Source organism: Rhinopithecus roxellana, chromosome 9 (genome assembly GCF_007565055.1).
Source record: "Rhinopithecus roxellana isolate Shanxi Qingling chromosome 9, ASM756505v1, whole genome shotgun sequence".
NCBI classification, from domain to species: domain Eukaryota; kingdom Metazoa; phylum Chordata; class Mammalia; order Primates; family Cercopithecidae; genus Rhinopithecus; species Rhinopithecus roxellana.
Window position 1 is genome coordinate 92,692,587 of NC_044557.1, and position 18,872 is coordinate 92,711,458.

At 48.7% G+C, this 18,872-nt stretch overlaps 1 protein-coding gene across 2 annotated transcripts in view; it reads left to right on the forward strand.

Moving 5' to 3' along the window:
- The first annotated feature begins 13,193 nt into the window (after positions 1-13,193).
- The window catches only part of ST3GAL1 (ST3 beta-galactoside alpha-2,3-sialyltransferase 1), a 116,369-nt gene continuing 110,690 nt past the window's right edge, over positions 13,194-18,872 (forward strand). The window contains exon 1 of one of the 2 annotated variants that reach the window (XM_010380281.2): positions 13,194-13,391. The gene's annotated coding sequence lies outside the window, so the exon portion shown is untranslated. The remainder of the gene's footprint in view (positions 13,392-18,872) is intronic. The other variant, XR_749812.2, reaches the window with a different exon arrangement.

Genomic DNA, 18,872 nt, shown 5'->3' on the forward strand with positions numbered 1-18,872 from the left:
ACTTGCAGGGGGGCTATGGTGGTTTATGCCTGTAAAAGCATAAACCACTTTGGGAAACCAAGGCAGATGGATCATTTGAGGTCAGATATTTGAGACCAGCCTAACCAACATGGTGAAACCCTCTCTCTACTAAAAATACAAAAATTAGCTGGGCGTCGTGGTGCATGCCTGTAACTCTAGCTATTCAAGAGGATGAGGCAGGAGAATTGCTTGAACCTGGGAGGGAGAGGTTTCAGTGAGCTGAGATCAAGCCACTGCCCTCCAGCCTGGGTAACAGAGGAAGACTCTATCTCAAAAAAAAAAAAAAAGAAAGAAAGAAATGTAAATCACTTGGCTAGCACATCCGGTGAGCTGCTCGACCACACATGTCTGAGCCCAGAGTCCTCATCCCCATCCTCTGTGCTCTGCAGCTCCCTGCACCAGGCAGGGCTGCATTTCAGTTTTCCTTGTCTGATCTCTCACTCAATCTCCCAGGTTAAAGTGCTAATTTTCAAATGCCGTCAAAGTATGATATAGAACATTTTTGATCCCTAAAGAGCCCCATAATTTATTTTCAAGAATCAAGGTGGTAACCTTGGGGTCTTAGACAGATTTAAAATCCAGTAATTGCATTCTGACTAAATGACTTGACTTAGAGGTAAAATCATAGAAGGACTATGATGTCCAGTTGCAAGAGCCCTTAGAGAGCACCTAAGCCAGTGTTTTCCATCCTGAGAACAGTGTGTCCGAATGGCAACCCAAGCAGAATCACACACACACCCAGACACACAATTTCAGCTCTCTTTATCTGCTACTTTGCTTTGAATGTGTGCGTCCTAGTAAATTTCATACATTGGAACTTGAAACCCAAGGTGATGGTCCTATGAGGTAGGGCCTCTGGAACGTGAATAGGCCATAAAGGTGGTGCCTCCTAGATGGGATCAGTGCCCTTACAAAAGGACTTTAGAGTGAGTGTGTCCCTATGTCCCTTACACCATATGAGGACACAGAGTCTGTCTCTTTTATCTCTTTCATGCAGCAGAGAGAGGACTTGAAGCCAGAACATCTTAGCAAAAAGACTGCCTTGTCCCTTTGGGATTTATGCATGGGTGGCTGAGGACTGGACTGTCTGTGAGTGTGGTTGGCCCAGCCTCTACAGTCATGACAGAAGGCACTTGTTTTAAACAGACAGATTCCTGGACTGCACTGCAGGTCTCCTGTTTTAGTCTGTTTGCGCTGCTCTAACAAAATACTTTAGACTGGGTAATTTCTAAACAACAGAAATGTTCTGCCAGCAGTTCTGGAGGCTGGGAAGTCCAAGGTCAAGACGCCAACTTATTTGGTGTCTGGTGAATACCTGTTCTCTGCTTCATAGATGGCACCTTCCAGCTGTGTCCTCACACCGGGAAATGAACTTCCGTGGGCCTCGTGTATGAGGGAAGTAATTCCATTCTGTCCTCATGATTTCCTCAACTCTTAAAAGCTCCATGTTAATATTATTGCACTGGTAATCAGGTCTAAACATATGAATTGCAGTGGGACAAAAACATTCAGATCTCAACGTCCACTGAACGAGAATTTCTTCGAAAAGGGGTTCAGGGGTTTATATTTAGAATAAGCCTCCTGAAGTGGCTCTGGTGCACGTTAAGGTTTGAGAAGCAGAATTCTAAGGGTTTCCTGTCTGACTCCAAAAGGTAACTAGAGACTCAGCCAACTGAGATCCTCTTACTTGGGTCCGACTAAAGAATCACTGACCTGGGGAATTCGCTATCTAAAGTCATGTTCTTGAATGAATTATTCATTCCATTAGCCTTTCCTGTGAATCACCATGTCGGCGGGGCCCCAGCCTTGCCCTCTTTTCATTTTCTGCAATATTCCCAGGCAATCTTCTCCACATCTGCCTCCACCTCCGTCTGTTGGCTGTGAATACAGTCTGGCCCCCAACTCCTGAAAATGCAGCTGACTGTAACTGTATATGACTTTCTAAAATGTGGCCACAGACTCTTTGCCATTCTCCCCATCAAAAGGAATACAGTTCAATGAAGTGAAGCTACCTTACCTCTGGAGCTAGGCCACAAGAGGTACGTGGCTTCCCCCTGGTTCCCCAGGGAATCTCACTCTCACAGTCTAGCCTCCTTGCTGCAAAGAGCCCAAGGCATGTGGAGAGGCCACAGGGACATGCTCCAGTGGGCAGTCCCTGCTGCGTCCAGCCCTCAAGTCAGCTCATTCCTGATCCTACATATATGAGTGAAGAAGGCTCTAGGTGACTCCTGTGAGTTACCCTCAGCTTCAAGTCTTCCCAGATATGGTGGGGCAGAGACATGTTATCCCTGCTGAATATCATCCAAATTTATGACCCACAGATTCCATGATCATAATGAAACATCAGCTATATGTCTCTGAATTTTGGGATGGTTTGTCAGGCAGGATTAGTATCTAGAACCAGCTGCAACTAAATGGTGCACAGAAAGTACTGTGACAAATAAAAATGATACTGCCTCCTCTCCTCCATCCTGGCAGATGCCCCATTCTGGAGATTGTCACCATCCACTGAGTGTCGGTGAGGGTTGTACCTGGGTTGCAAGTAACAAGAAACCTCAATATGATATATTGAACGACTAGGACTAGGGCTGAGTATTGTTGCTTGCTTGCTTTCTCTCTCTCTCTCTCTCTCTCTCTTTTTGTTTTAGACAGAGTCTCGCTCTGTCACCCAAGCTGGAGTGTAGTGGCGTGATCTCAGCTCATTGTAATCTCCACCTCCTGGGTTCAAGCAAATCTCCTGCTTCAGCCTCCCAAGTAGCTGGGGTTACAGGCATCTGCCACCATGCCTGGCTAATTTTTGTACTTTTAGTAGAGATGGGGTTTCATCATGTTGGCCAGGCTGGTTTCGAACTCCTGACCTCAAGTGATCCACCTGCCTTCGGCCTCCCAAAGTGCTGGGATTACAGGCATGAGCCACCCAGCCCAGACATTGTTGCATATTTTCTTTCACAAAACAGAGAAAAGATCCCCAGATAGGAGACTGCTGGCATCGATTCCAATGCTCAAGAATGCCTTCAAGGATCAAAGAGCTTTCTATCTTTTAACCCCATATTTTTCTCATGCTAGTCTTGCCATACTAGATGGATGCTACCTCTCCAGATACCACATGCATGTTTAAAACAAAACAAAAACAAAACGAAAATAACTCTGTTGCCAGAAAGAAGTAAGAGATGGATGCTAGGGGGCAGTGTAATTAGCAATGCCACTGCTTGCGCTCATGGAAAACAGAAATACAAGCTTTTTCCTTCTCCTCCTGCCCCTGATCTAAATGATTGCGATCTATCGATTTCACCTTCTTCGAAACTCATCTACCTCTTTTTAGGCTTCTGCCACGTCCTTAGGTCAGAGTCCTGGCAGCTCTTAGATGATTGAAATTATGGTCTCATTGCTTCTCGTCTGGACATATGGCCACAAGGCTGCCTGAGGTGTCTGCCTAGCATGCAAATCTGCCAACGCTCACCATGTAAAATTCTCTGAGAGCTTCTGACTGCCCTGAAAACACAGCCAGACTCTGGCTCTCAGGGTTCTGCTGGCTTAGGGAGGCACCACACACACTAGGCTTGCACACTCAGTTTTCGGCGAAAGCCCAGGGAACCTGACACCAGAGGTCTTACTACACCCATTTGTTACCGTGTCACAGCACTGCCCAAATGTGGAGAACTAACTGGAAATTTGTCAGTCCCTCATCAAACTGTGGATTCCCTGAGACAAGGAACTATGTCATGTCCACCTGCATGGCTTCAGCACTTGGCACAGTATCTGGCACAGAGTAAATGCTCAAAAAATTTCTGCTGAATGAATGAATGAATGAATGAATGAATGAAGGGAGGATTGCACCTCTCCTTCAGGATCTGTCCATCGAACAGGGAACAGAGCCTAATAAGCACGTAACTGCAAAGGTGCAAAGTGGTGACAGCTTTTAAGGGAGACCCAGTAGGGATAAGCAGAAGGGATGAGGGCTGTACAGGGCCAATAGCAAAGGCCTCACGTGGGGGCAGCCCTTCCACTACCCACCCCCATGGCCCCCGCTGCCTCAGGAAGAGCTGTGCACATTAGAGAGGAGGGGATTCAGGTGGTGGACAGCCTTCCAGGGAACTCGTGGTCCATATGCAAAGCCAGGTGGTGGCTCTTCTAGAAGGAATGATGGGTGTTCCATTAACTGATGTGTGTGGAATGCAGGTGCAATAGGTATGACAGGACACTTCAAATATTCATTTGTGGTTTTTGTCCACTATAGATTTCCATTACCCCCATTTCAAGCCCACAGTCAGGCCCTTAATGTTTCCTTGCCTCAAGGACTGCTACCTTAGGGAAAATTAGAAGTTACTGAAGGTCTAGCTTTTTGGAAATCAAACTTAAATCCATCTACATGAAAAAAGGGGACAGGAGTCTGCTTCTGAGAACACCAGAAAGAAAAGGATGAAAAGGGTTTCCAGGGCTGGCCGTCAGCTGGAGCTGCAGAGAATGGAAGCCATCTGCTCCAGTGGTGGGCATGGAGATGTCGGTGTCCCTGGTTTAGTGGGTTGAATAATGTCCCTGAAATATTCATGCTCACCAGGATCTTCAGAATTTGACCTTATTTGGAAATAGGGTCTTTGCAGATGTGATTGGTTAAACAAGTTGAGATGAGGTCATATAGAAAGGCATGGGGCAGTTTCTCTCTGAGTCTCCAGTAGGAATCAACTTTTGCAACACCTTCATTGCAGCCTCCTGAACTGTGAGAAAATATATTTCTGCTATTTCTGGCCACACAGTTCGTAGCAGTTGGTTATGGCTATCCTAGGAAATACACATATTTGGGCTAGCTGGACCCTATGATGACGAAGCTTAGGAACCATGATTCTTATGGATCTCGCAGCCTAGGACAGTGGAAGGCACTGCAGAAGCAGTGAGGATTGCCAGGAGTCGGAGTTCCCTCACATCAGACCCTGCATTAGCCCTCTGGACTTCTGTATATCTTGGGGGCTTCACTAGCCCAGCAAGATAGAGATCTACGTTGATTTTAAGAACTTGACATACAAGTTAACCAGAGCTTCTGGGCCGAGTCATGCCTGCTAGTAGAGTGTAAAGAGGAGTATTGGAAAGAAACAAGTGAGAAACATACATTGGGACCACACCAAGGAGGATCTTAACTGCTAGACTCAGAAATGCAGACTTAGATCCCTAGGCAATGGGAAGTCACAAACGTTTTAAGGGTTTTGAGCTTGGAAATGACTTGAGGGAAGGAGAGGGGTTTCAGGAAAATTAATCTGACTGTCGTTATCAAGTGTTTTGTTGCAAGTAACAGAACCATGACTTAAAGTGGAGTAAGAAAATAATTTTATTGACTCATGAAACAGAAAGTCCAGAATAGACTTCATGTATTGTGTGATTAGGACTCTGAACCTAATGTTTTATTTGGCTTTCTTCATGGGCACAAAGATGCCTCTCAGAGCAACTGTGTTAAAAATGATCTTTTGTTCATGTCCAGTTAGAAATAAGCTATATTCAGGGCTTACTCGCAGAAACTTTTTTCCTAGGAGACTCAGTATTTTTATCTCTTTATCTTGGTGGTCCAAGCAGGGATTAAAGCTACTCATTCATGAGTTGATTTTTGACAAAGAGATTAGGGTGGGTAGGATGGACTGAGACTAATCAGATGGTTTAGCGTAGATTTCGGGTCTAAGACCGTCAGGAGTGGCTTAATGACAGAGATACATTCCAAGAAAAGCGTCATCAGGCAATTTCATGGTTATGCAAACCTCACAGAGTTCACTGTAATACAGCCTCAGGCAGGACCTTCAGGATGTGTTCCAGGGAAAGGCACTCACTGTTACCTTGGGGGATGGCAACTTCATGCATGTTACTGCCCTTAAAGACCTTCCTGTGGTTCAAGATATGCAGTGAAAGAGAGTGATATTGAAGACTGACGCTGTGTGGGCCTAAGCTGATGTGGGTATTTGTGTCTTAATTTTTAACATAAAAGTTTAAAACGTAAATAAATAAATAATCTGTAAATAGAAAAAAGCTTGTGAAATAAGGATATAAAGAAAATATTTTTAGGCCGGGTGCAGTGGCTCATGCTTGTAATCCTAGCACTTTGGGAGGCTGAGGCAGGTGGATCACCTGAAATCAGGAGTTCAAGACCAGCCTGGCCAACATGGCAAAACCTTGACTCTACTAAAAATACAAAACTTAGCCAGTCATGGTGGTGTGCACCTATAATCCCCGCTACTTGGGAGGCTGAGGTGGGAGAATCACTTGAACCTGGGGGACGGCTCAAGTGATTGAAGATGGCTCATCTTGCAGTGAGCCAAGATGATGCCACTGCACTCCAGCCTGGGCAAAGGAACGAAACTCCATCACAAAAGAAAAAAAAGAAAGAAAATGAAAATATTTTTAGTGCAGCTGTTCAAAATGTTTTATTTTAAGCTAAGTATTATTATAAAAAAGTCAAAAAAGTTAAAGTGTATACAGCACAAAAAGTAACAATAAGCTACAGTTAATTTACTATTGAAGAAAAACATATTTTTATAAATTCAGTGTAGCCCAAGTGTACAGTGTTCATAAAGTCTACAATAGTATATGGCAATGTCCTAGGCTTTCACATTCACTCACCACTCACTCACTGACTCAACCTAGAACGACTTCCAGTAACACAGGCTCCATTTATGGTAACTGGCCTATACAGGCATACTGGTTTTATCTTTTATGCTGTTTTTCTATGGTACCTTTCGTATGTCTAGATACATTTAGATACATACCTACCATGGAGTGACGATTGCCTACAGTATTCAGTACAATAACATGCTGCACAGGTTTGCAGGCTTCGAGGAATGGGCTAAACCATATAGCCCAGGTGTGCAGTAGGTTTTACCATCTAGATTTGTATAAGTGCATTATGACGCTGGCACAGGGATGAAATTGCCTAACAGTGCATTCCTCAGAATGTATCCCCATCACTAATAGACTCACAACTATGTCCATGGTGGTTTGCTTGGTTTGCTTCTTTTTTCCTTTTTTTTTTTTTTTTGTGCTTTGAAGCTCCAGCTCAAAGGGTGTTTTTTGAATCCTGGATTTGCTTGTAGGCAGATAATGCATCATGAACTTTCCTGTCTATTAGTGAAAACCTTTCAGTTTTGGTGCCAATGTTTTCAGACTTCTTAAGGAGCTTGTTGGAGTCTGAAAAAACTTCTGCTACACCCTTCACTGTGAGTGTTCTTGGGAGTTCTTTTTTCCTTTCTCCTGCACTTTCTTTGCCTTTTACCTCTTCTTCAGCTATGCACTCCTGTTCCAGTTCCAAAAGCAACCCATTAGTCAATTCCTCAGGAACTCCCTCGAGGAATTACTCAATGTCATCCTCATCCATACCCAGGTTAAAGTTGTTTGCCATCTCAACCACAGCCTTCTTGATTTTTGCAACTTCCTCATCCTTGGCAAATCCTTTGAAGTTATTGACAAACCTCTTGCGTGTCATCTTCCAGGTGCCATTCCTACAGTCCTTAGCGACATACTCCAAGCCTAAACAAGGTTCTTGATGCTGTTCAGAATTTCATCAGAGTCTTCTCGGTGTCTTCCTCCACTGCAGTATGGCACTGGGCAAAAGTCCTCCCTCCTCAGGTAGTAGAACTTAAAAGTTGCTATAACTCCTTGATCCATTGTGTGGATCAAAGAGGTGGTACCTGGAGGAAGAAATATCACTTTGATATTGGGATGAAGATCACCAGTAAAAAAGAGTACATGTGGGAGCATTATCAATAATAAGTAAAATCTTGAAAGATGGATCATTCTTCCAACAGTGCTTTTCCTTTCACTGGTACAGCAATGCAGGAGAGCATCCTCGAAAAGGAGCTGCATCCGTTATGACTTCTCGCTACTCCTGTAGCCCACGGGCAGTATGTGCTTAGTGCTATGCTTGAAGGCCCTGGGGTTCTCACTCGGCCAGATCACGAAGGATTTCAACTAGTAGCCCGTACCATTTCCCCCATGCAAGACTGTTACCCTGTCCATCAAAGCCTTGAAACCTGACATTGACTTGGCTTCCTTATAGAAAAAAGTCATTTCAGGCATCCCATTCCAGAATAAGGAGGTTTCATCCATATTGAAGATTTGCTCTGGCAAGTAAATTTCCTCCAGTCAGCTTATCTACAGTTTCCAAAAATTCTTCAGCTGCCTTCACATCAGCACTCACAGACTCACCACTCACTTTCATATTATATAATAAAGAATGATTCTTCAGTCGTTTAAACCACCCAAAGCTAGCAGTAAATTCAAGATGCTAGTCAAATCCAGCCTTTTCTTTCAACATCACAAACTTTCTGTTTTGGCTGGGATCATCATGGGGCTGGGTGGGATACACTTGTGTGTCAGTTTAGTCTTCAATCTGGGTCATAGGAAATGTCTCTATATCTAGTATAGGCCCTTCTTAAATTGTTGATAGTCCCATTGCCTTCAATGAAGCAGATAGTTTCAACTTTTGTCACTTTGTTCTCCTTCTCCAAGATTGTAGCTATGATGGCATGCGACCTGCTTGCCTGGCGAGCAATAACCATCACCAATTTTCCACCTCTGTGGTCTTTAATCACTTTTAATTTCATTTCCAGCTCAATCACTGATATGGTTTGGTTGTGTCCACACCGAAATCTCATCTTGAATTGCTAGTTCCCATAACACCCATGCATCACGGGAAGGACAAGGTGGAGATAATTGAATCATAGGGGCAGTTTCCTCCATCCTGTTCTCATGATAGTGAGTTCTCACGAGATCTGGTTTTATAAGGGGCTTCTCCCTTCACCAGGCACTCATTCTTTTCTCTCCTGCTGCCTTGTGAAGAAGGATGTGTTTGCTTCCCCATCGGTGGTGATTGTAAGTTTCCTGAGGCCTCCCAAGCCATGCTGAACTCTGAGTCTATTAAACCTCTTTCCTTTGTAAACTACCCAGTCTCAAGCATGTCCTTCTTAGCAGTGTCACAATGGACTAATACAATCACTCAATGTGGCTTCTCTTTGGCAACATTAGCCATGGATTCTGTATGCTTAGGGACCATGAGGAACAAAACAGCATGAGATTAAATAAAGCACAAGAGAAAATGATGCAATCAGGAAAAAATGAGATGAATAAGGCCACTGCCGGTATGACACAGAATACTGTTTTACAGTAAACTCTTGGTTTTTATAAGCAGAAGAAGGACACTCTAAAATGATTGAAAGTACAGTACAGTAAATATATAAGCCTGTAACATAGCTGTTTATTATCATTATCAAGTATTATGTACTGTACGTACTGTGCTCGCCATACTGGCAGTGCAGTAAGTTTGTTTATACCAGCATCACCACAAACACATGAGTAATGCCATGAGTTGATGTTATGCCAGCTACACCACTAGGTGACAGGAATTTATCAGTGCCATCACAGGGGACCACCGTCATATGCACATTCCTTTGTTGACCAAAACGTCATTATGCAATGCACAACTGTACATGTGAAAAACGTAGCTGGGTTCTGCCAAATAGTTTTGCTACCTCAAATGTCTGCCAAGATTCTTAGAGTCAGGACCATGTCTCCTACACTCCCTCTAATGCAACATCTCCTGGAGGACTGTCCTTCTGCATAGTCATTCACAAGGTGGGCTCAGGCTGCCTGGGCAGTCCATTCAGTGTTGGATTGGTGATTCATGACTCTGTAGATGAGGCCTGTCAGTTAGATTCCTCTCCTGGAAAAACTAAAACCGCAGTGGGGAGTGAAGCTGAAAAGATTGTTTCCACAATTGCCAGGATGCAGAAAGGCTGGGGCCGTAAACATGCAGAAAACTTTAGAACAGACCCCAGGATTTAACAGAGAAAGCCTGTGGGCAGGGAACAGAGCAGAGAGGGGGAGGGCGGGCAGTGGTGGGGCCAGGAGGGAGACAGAGACACAGAGATAGGCTCTCTCTCCTTCCAGCTTGTTTTCAGCTTCAGTCGGCACATCTCTACATTAAAACTCTTTTTTCTAAGGAAACTTGAGTGAGTTCCTCACAGTCCCAAGAGCCCTAAGGAAAACACTGTCTAAAACACAAAACACTGTGTGCTGTGCCCAGCACCTCTGAACTCATCTCTCACAAGTGAGGCAGCCCTTTTCTTTTCTGCACAATCACCCAAATGGGATCAGAACCCATTAGGATCTTTCCACTCTGTTGTGCCAAGAAAGGGGGGTAGGGAAAGGATGAAATCAATTTCCTTAACCATCATTACTGAGAGCTTTGCTGGTGCTCCAAAAAGGTAGGAGGTGGCAGCATGCAGTAAATCAATGTCAGGGCTCCCCGGGGACCCGCTGTGCAGACACTCCCAGTAATGACTGTGACTCCTTGTTCTCTGGCAGGATGTGATGGGAGATACACTCAGGGTGACAAAGAGAAATGCATGCACACACTTCTGCCATACAACCCCTGGAAGGGGTCTTAAAAGGGGGTGTTAAGAGTGCTACTTGCATGGAATGTCACAACTCAGGAAAAAAAAAAGGAGAGGGAGAGGCTGTCTCTGCTACCTGGGAAGAAACATAACAGAAACAAAGTGGGGCTTTCAGAAAAGGCCTTGCCCAGGTTAACCCTTCAGAGATCGGTAAAGATGCATCTGATGTACAACCTTCTATTCAAATAAGGTGGTGATTTATGTGTGTTTCACCATAATGTCAATTAATAAAGAATTTCCATTTCACTATCGAGTCATCCAGGAGAACTTCCAAGACATGGTCCTGAAGCCTCCCTCCAACCCTGAGAATGTTGGTGGGCATTTGAGTTAGCAGAACTATTTGGCAGAACCCATACAATCTACACTATTCATAACACTATTCATATATATAGTCATGCATTGGATGACATTTCGGTCAATGATGGACCACATGCATATAAGACAGTGGTCTCACAATACACTAATGTAGCTGAAAAACTCCTGTGTCTAGTGATCAGAACATCAGCTCAATGCATTACTCACGTGTTTGTAGTGATGCTTGTATAAACAAAACTACTGCACTGCCAGGATTGCACATATAATACGTACAGTAAGAACTCAGCCAAAACTGAGCTGCTTTTGGTTCTTGGCTGCAAAGTGAAACAGCTGGATGACCTGGGGCTCCTTACTTGCCAAATCTGATCCTCTTTCCATAGAATCTACTAGGATATAGTAGTGTAGTCTTACATGAGTATAGCATTTTCTATTTTTCAAATATGTTCCTATACATTATTTGATCTATACAATAAACAACACTTTTGTTATTTCATCCAAAAACTCTTTATTGGCCCAGATGATATTCCCAGCCAAAGCTAAAAGTCTGGTGCATGTTAGAAGCTCTTCCTTGCTGGAAGACGCTGCTGCTGGAAGGGACAGTAGCTGATGCAAGTAGAACTCTCTGCCCCCCTCCTCCCATGCACACAAGCAGTTTGTAGATGCAGTGAACACCTTGACCCGAGTTTCAGAAAGAGAAAAGCCCACAGGATGCGTCCAGGCAGACAAAAGGGCTCACCCCTTCTCTAGAATTCTATCAAAAACCAAGGGCCTCAGGCAAGAGGTCTCAGAGCAGGTCCAGGATCTCCTAAAAGGCTATTCATCTTTTCCTTCCCTTTCTAGTAGTTATTTTTCTCATTCTCTCTCCTCCTCCTTTTAAAAGCTGGTTTCTCTTCTACTTTTCTCATCCCTGAATATTTCTCCTTTTCTCTCCCAAGTTCCTGAAGTCTTCCCAAACACTCTAGCTAGCCTCTAGAGCAGGTCATCTTCCTGCTATGGGCAGGGACCTGGCACTGGAGAAACCCACCATCTACACAGTTGACTTACTACATGTCAAAGACAGTTCCAAAGGTTCTATGTGTAGGAATTCACTAACTGATCATAACAGCTTTATCAGACAGACACTTCTTAGGTCGGTTCTCACAGATGAAGACACCGAGGCACAGAGCCACCTAGGCTGGGAGGTTCAGTCACTAGCCCAAGCTCACACATCCGTTGAGTGGCAGTGCAGAATTTGAACCAAGAAGTCTGGCCATGAGGGCCCTGGCCTGAATCCCTGTACTACAGCAGCCCTCTGATGAAACAAAGGCCGAGAGACTCTCCCCCTCCACTGCAAAAGGCTGATCTCTCTCCAGCTGGAGCAAGGGGCGCTGGAAGGATGCAATGACCCTAAAGCCAAACTGTGCCAACTGTACCTCTTTCCTCTAACATTCCTCCCAAAAGTTGCCAAAGAGGTAGTCTCAGTAAGCGGCTAAGAACCGTAAAACCAGATTTACATGACTTGTGTACTGCATTTAGCATCAAAGTCCTGCACTCTGCCATTCAGCAAAATAAGTCTCCACCGCCCCCGCTTCCCTGTAAAAAAGGGAGGGCTAAATAACTGCAAGCTTAATCCGCAAACCCCAAGCCCCAGCCGCAGCCTCCGCATCTAGAAGGAAAAAGCGGTGGCAGGCCGGGTCCGGGACCAGGGCCGGCCGCAGCGCCCGGCTCTGTGGCTCGGAACGAGGTTCTGGCCGCGAAAGTCCTCCAGCCCACGCTCCTCCCTTTCCCCTTCCTAAATCCCACCTCGAGTCCCGCGCCCTTAGAGGAAATGGGTGGCTCTGCCCGGTCGCCAGCAGGGGATCGGCCCCTACTCCCCACCGTGCCCCCGACTCGAATTCTTCTGGGCACTGCCATCCTCTCGGTGTGTGCCCGTCTTCTTCCTGAAACGGACCCCAGTGGCTCCCGGCCCTCCCGGGCGCTCTTCCTTAGCCCCGCCAGCTTGAGGGCGGCGTCCGGGGAGCGGGGGGCTCCTCTCGGGGCGCCGATCAGGTCCCCGCGCCGCGGCCGCCGCCTCCGGCGTCTCCTAGGCTCGGCCTCTGCCGAGCCCGCTGCGGTCCACGTGGCTTGGCAGAGCTAAATTCGGCTTGCAGGAAGCCGGGAGCTAAGGGAAAGCCGAGCCGAGTGGGGGTGGGCGGGGCCGAACGGAGGCGCGGGGTCGGGAGGGGCGGGCACTGGGCGGAGGAAGGGGAGGGCCGCGCGCCGTGGAGGCGCTGGCTGGGCTCTGGAGCGCCCTGGCTCCCGGCCCCGGCCGGCCTGGGAAGGCGGCCCCTCTTTGGTCGCCCCGCCTTTCACTCCCGTTACACTCGGGGGAAGGTGTTCCTGAGCCCTCTCCCACCCTCACCCCGCCTCCTCGCTTCCCCGGCTCCAGCCTCCGCCGGCGGAACCCACTATGCCAGACAGTTTCGACACTTTGCAAAGACAAAGAGCCCTAGACCGGAGGGAGGAGGAGGAGGAGGAAGAAGAGCGGAGAGAGAAGGAAGAGACGATGTGAGCTGGGAAGGGGGCGAGTGTCTGGGACACCCACACCCCTTTATTCTCCCCGGAACCCCCTCATGCCCAAATCCCGGAAACTCCAGCCTGTCTCCAGCCGTGGTGAGTGCGCGCGCGGAGGCCAACCCTGCTCGGGGTGCGCGGGGGCTGCGTCCGCCGGAGTTGGGGCTCGGGCAGTTTCCTGTGGATTTTCGGAGTGGAGGGTTGATTGTCTGGACCCGGGAACTGAAGGGATGGGGAGGGGACTAGGAGGGTGTGACTGCGGAGCTGGGACTGAAGACCCTAGGATTCGTAGTGAGACTCCTTCCTTAGCTGCGGGGACCACCCGGGGCTTGGGAGAGGAAGAAGGTCGGGGTGGAGATTCGGGCTTAGGGGTCTTTGGCCGACACTGGAGGAGCTGCCTGGAGCTCTGCGGGGAACCTACGCCAAGTCCCGGGCAGCGATTCCCGAAAGCAACCCCAGTGACATTGCACCCGGCACCGGGCTGGAATCTCCCCCGCTGGGGCCGCCCGTGGGAGGAGATCTCGCTGGGTGGCCGGGCTCAGGCGCTCTCGAGCGGATTTGGGGGTCACAGGCTGGGACACCGCGGAGGCCGCCAGTGTTTTGGAGGAGCGGCCGTGGGACAGTATCTGGATCGAATCCCCCAATCCGCTGCGAGCAGGCGAAGACCTGGGAGGTGGGTAGCGCCCCGGGGACGCCTTCAGCGCACGCTGCTCCGGATCTAGGGGTGAAGTTGGCACCCGGAACAAGAGAGCTGAACGCGGCCTGGCGGACAGTGGGGGATGCGGGTGGGCCAAGGGGAGCACGGCCCGAGTAGTGTTAGTGGCAAACTCGAAACTCCGAATCCGCCCCAACCCCGTGAGGCGCCGCAGCTCCCGAGAAATAATCTGACAAAAGTTAGCAACTTGCCTGGGTCTGTCGTGTATGTGACCTGCGTGGGGGCAGGGCCACCCACCCTTTCTGGGAGCGCACGGGGACGGACAGCGGTGACACTGGGGCGAGGCGCCCTGGTCAGGGTACAGTTAGTTTGAAATGGGGACAGTGGCGCAACTTTCCGCTCCTCCTTTCTCTGCGCGAGTGTTTAAGCGTGACCTTGCGGGAGGAAGCGCGGCTGAACTTGAGATGGGGGTTGAGCTTGCGCCCCGGCTTGGCACAGAGACTCCGGAGCGCGCCTTAGCTTGGCCTTGCAGCCAGGTCTCCCAGGAAGCGTGTGGGTATCGTCTGGTTCTGCTCGTCGTCTGGAGCCCTGACTCGCTCCTCCCTCCTACGCGAGGGTCCTCGCCGGCCGTACCACGCGCGGGGCTAGGTGGTGCGTTCGGCGAGGCGACACGTGCGCGCCCAGAAGCGCGCTAGGGGGTGGGGGTTGGGCAGGTCACTGCGTCCCGTGGGCCGGGCGAGTCCCGCAGAGGGAGACAGCCATGACCCTGGGGGCAGTGACTGGCTCGCCGTGTCCCTGCATCAGGCATTCGCCCAGCTTTCTCGTGATTGTTTCCGGGCACCCCTGGCCTCTCCCAACTTCTCCCCTTCGCGGGTCCCCAAGTCCCGCAAGTTGGCGACGAGCTGGTTCTCCAGGAAGACAGCGAGCGCCCACCCCCGTTCTGCGGCTGGGTGTGTGTGGTGAGAGGAAGAGATAGGAGGAGGAGGCGAGGCCGACTCGCCAACGAGGAAAACGGGGTGAGAAGGGAGCCTGGTTTTCCAGTAGTCGCCAGGGCGCCTGGCACGTTGTAGGAGCTAACGCTGTGTTCATTGACAAGGCCCCAAGGTGGAAGGTGCTGGCAGAGGCCGGGACGCCCCCTTCTTCCCTTCCAGTCTCTAAAATGGAGTTCAAATGTATCTGTCAAGCCCTTTGGGCTTCTAGACGTGCCTGGAGCACCTACTACGTGCGGGGCTCAACTTGCCTATTCCTAGAAGCTGCGGGCGGAGCCTCCTGGTTTCTTTCCCGGGCGCTGCCGAAGCGCCCGGAGGCTTCGAAAAGGCAAGGTGCACTGCCCCCTGCCGGCTGCTATGGAAACTGCCGCTTGTCTCTGCGGTGGGGAAGCGGCACCCAGTGCTGGAGTCCCTCACAGTGCCTTCCCTCACCTCCCCTTCCTGCCCCAAACATTAGGACCCCTGCCGGCTGTTTTCTGAAATCCCACGGTTGGCTGAAATGACTGACCAGAGTTTACCACTCCGTGCCCCCCCGCCTCTGCAAATGTCTGGGTACAGCATGGGGTCTCTTCTAGTCTCCCGTCTCTCTTACTTTGGTCGCCAGACTTAACCTCTCGGCATCTCAGTTTCCATATCTGCAAAATGAGGCCAATAATACATTCTCCAAAATACGTTCTGCAGAATAGACAGCGTGTGGCTATAATACATGTAATTAAGTGAATGTGTGTATATATAGGTAGTTCATACTCTATGTGTGTGTATGTGTATACCTTGACTTCAGGTCTAGGGAAAAAAGTTCCATCGTACACTTTTTGCTAAATATAGAATGAATAGAGGGCTCCTTCTCCTGCCTTTTCAAAATCCCACAAACCGTGAAATTTGCTTTCACTGCATTTTTCTGGGCCAGCATTTGCTGTTTGGGGTCCGATTGGGCAAGGCGAGGGCCTGGGCTTGAGCAGGGCCTTTGTCGCCTACCTCCCTGGCTGGGAGGCCACAGCACCCCACCCAGGGTGAGAGAGAAAAACAGGAAGTGTTGCTAGAAGTGATGGCAGAGGGTTTCTTAAGGGGTATGGAGTCTGTTCCTCGAAGCTCTGCAGCAGCAGGCGGAAACTGCCTTCTGAACAGCCTTCCTGATGACTGTGGACAGGGCTGTGCTGCCCCACTTCCCTGGTGGCACTCCCGGAATTGGCTGTCACTGATCTGGAAGCCCTTCTTATGGGGATGAAGTCGTCTGTGAGCGTGACAGGAAGGAGTCCTTCTAGGTCCTGGGTCTTTGGGGGTGAGGTAGATCTGTCTCCGCTCCCCACCAAGCAGCCCCCAAGCCAGGACACCACCCAAAGGCAGGCAGTTGACATTGCCCAAGGAGGAGCCCTCTCCCATGTGTGACTCTGAGCCTTCTGATCGGTTAACCTTACTTGAGTCAGTTCCTGTGTAGAAGGTTGCTGACTCAAAGGGTTTATATTTGGGTAGAGCTTTGGCCAGGGATCTAAGCATTAACCCTCACTCTAGGCCCCTCCCACATCACAAAAAGCAACCAGGAAAGCAAAAAATAAAATCCACCAGTCATCTTGTAAAAGCTTTCCAGTGAGTTCTGCATGCCTGTGTGCACACACTCCACAGACCGATGGAAGAGCTGGCCCGGTCACAAAGAATTCTAGAATAAGACTTACATGCAGCTTCGTTCGGCTGTGTAGCCTGTGTGGAAACTTCAGCATCCCTGCTGGCACACCTGAGGAGCTGAGAGCTCTCTTCTGCTCTGATTTGGTCACAGGAGCCCAGACTGGGGCCCCGTGAGAGCCTGCATTTGAGTTCCAGTGGCAGCGCTGAGTTACTTTGCAACTCGGGTCTGGGTTTTAGTTTCACTCTCAAAATGAGAGGCTTGGCTGGGCGCACTGGCTCATGCCTATAATCCCAGCACTTTGAGAGGCAGAGGTGGATGGATCGTTTGAGGTCAGAAGTTTGAGACCAGCTGGCCAACATGATGAAACCCTGCCTCTACTAAAAATACAAAAATAGTAGCCAGGCATAGTGGTGGGTGCCTGTAGTCCCAGCTACTCAGGAGGCTGAGGCAGGAGACTCGTTTGAACCTGGGAGGTGGAGATTGCAGTGAGCCGAAATCGTGCCATGGCACTCCAGCCTGGGCGACAGAGCGAGACTCCGTCTCAAAAAAAAAAAAAAAAAAAAAAAAAAAAAAAAGAGGCTTTAGAGTTCTACTGCCCGTCACTGTGGGTCCATTAAAAGCTTCTCTTTGTGAAGACAGCCACCACCTCATTTATGTTTGCTTCAGCCAGCATCACCCTCAAAACCCTCCTGGTATCACAGACAGCCCTGGCTTGGGGCAGCTGGACTGTCTACTACCCCATGCCAAGGGCATCTCCCCTCTCAAAGAATGGCCAGGACCATTCAGAGCCCACACTCCCTTGGCAAAGTCATTTTCTAGCAGTTCTCAACACTAGATTTTTGAAAGGAGTCTCAGAAGTTTCAGACTCTGAGGTCTGAAAACTGACAGAGCCAGGGTGCCATTTGTGGGGGCTCCCAAATGGTGCATATTGCAGAAAGAGCCCCAGTAATCTCACCAGGGCCTGTTTTGCTTCCCATCTACAAGCTGAACATGACCTTAGAAATCGCTTTGGTCAACCCTTTCACTTTAATGCAAAAATATCGAGGTTCAGAGGGGAAGTCAATGAACTATAAAATCTGGGGTTTTATTGTTTATTTGGTCTTGTTATTGGTGGTGGTTGGGTTGTTTTGATTTCAGTTGAGCCAACATTTACTGGGAACTTATTACCTTCCAGGAGCACCATGCAAAATGCTAAGATACAGAGAGGAAAGAATACTCGGTCCTTGTTCCTTGCTGTCCCAGAGGTCACAGTGCCCTGGGGAGGGGCACAAGGACATACCCAGTCAGGCTGCGTGTAGAAATACACAGGTGCTAAGCAAAATGGGAACGGAGAAGGGAAAAGGTCCCTCCACCTTAAGGGGCTCGCAGAAGGGTGTTCTAGAGATGGATGAGTCAGACTGTAAAAGAGCAAAGGTATCTTCTTGAATACATTCAATATCAAAGTGTCATGTACCCTGTGTGTGCAAAATAATAATAATAAAGTAAAATAAATAACAGATTGGCTGTAATCCTGTTCCACATGGTTCTGAAGAGGTAAGGGAATTGGGAATTTTAGAGGTTCAATGCTTTGGCCTCTTTTCCCTCCGTAGGTCCTGATCTCTGGTTTGTGTGGGAGGAATTGTTGCCTCTCAGCCAGGCTGCAAGTTTCTACACCACGAGAGCCTCCAAGCGTTGGAATGCCCGTGTATAAAACAGAGTGGCTGCTTTGCATTTGCCTTTAAAAAAAAAATAAAATAGAACTTAGTGCTTTATTTTTAATGCCCGTCCATATACTTTATCTCAGATTTTCGTAGCTGATTTGGGAGGGTGGGTTTAAATGGCATGGCAGGTGGCAGGTAGGAGAAAGCGCCCAGGTTTTCAGGGGGATGCTATTAGCCAGGCTGGCTGGGTGAGCTGGAGCAAGTCCCTGCATTTCTGTGAGCCAGGTTTGAGGTGCATGTGGGTGATTGCCCCCTGCAATGCAGGGGATGCAGGGGACGCCAGGAGGATTAAGGGAGAGGATTCTTGTGGGAGAGTTGTGTGTGCAGGAGTCCCAGAGCCTCCCTGACTCCAGTAGCATTAAGCCTGTTTATAAGAGAAAGTGATCGCTTGGGGCACTCCTCAGGACAGAGCCTGTGGGAAATGGAGGAGTTGACTGAAGGCAGGAAGTTTTGGAAAACTCCTGGAAAAGCACTTTTGAAGTAGGAGGAGGCTGAGTTTAAGGTAAGATGGTTTGTGAATGATCCGCCTGGAAGCAGCAAGGCCTAATGACTGTGTTGCGGCAGCATGCTCCTCTCATTCCTATGGGTTATGTCAAACTTCTAGCTTCTTTGTCC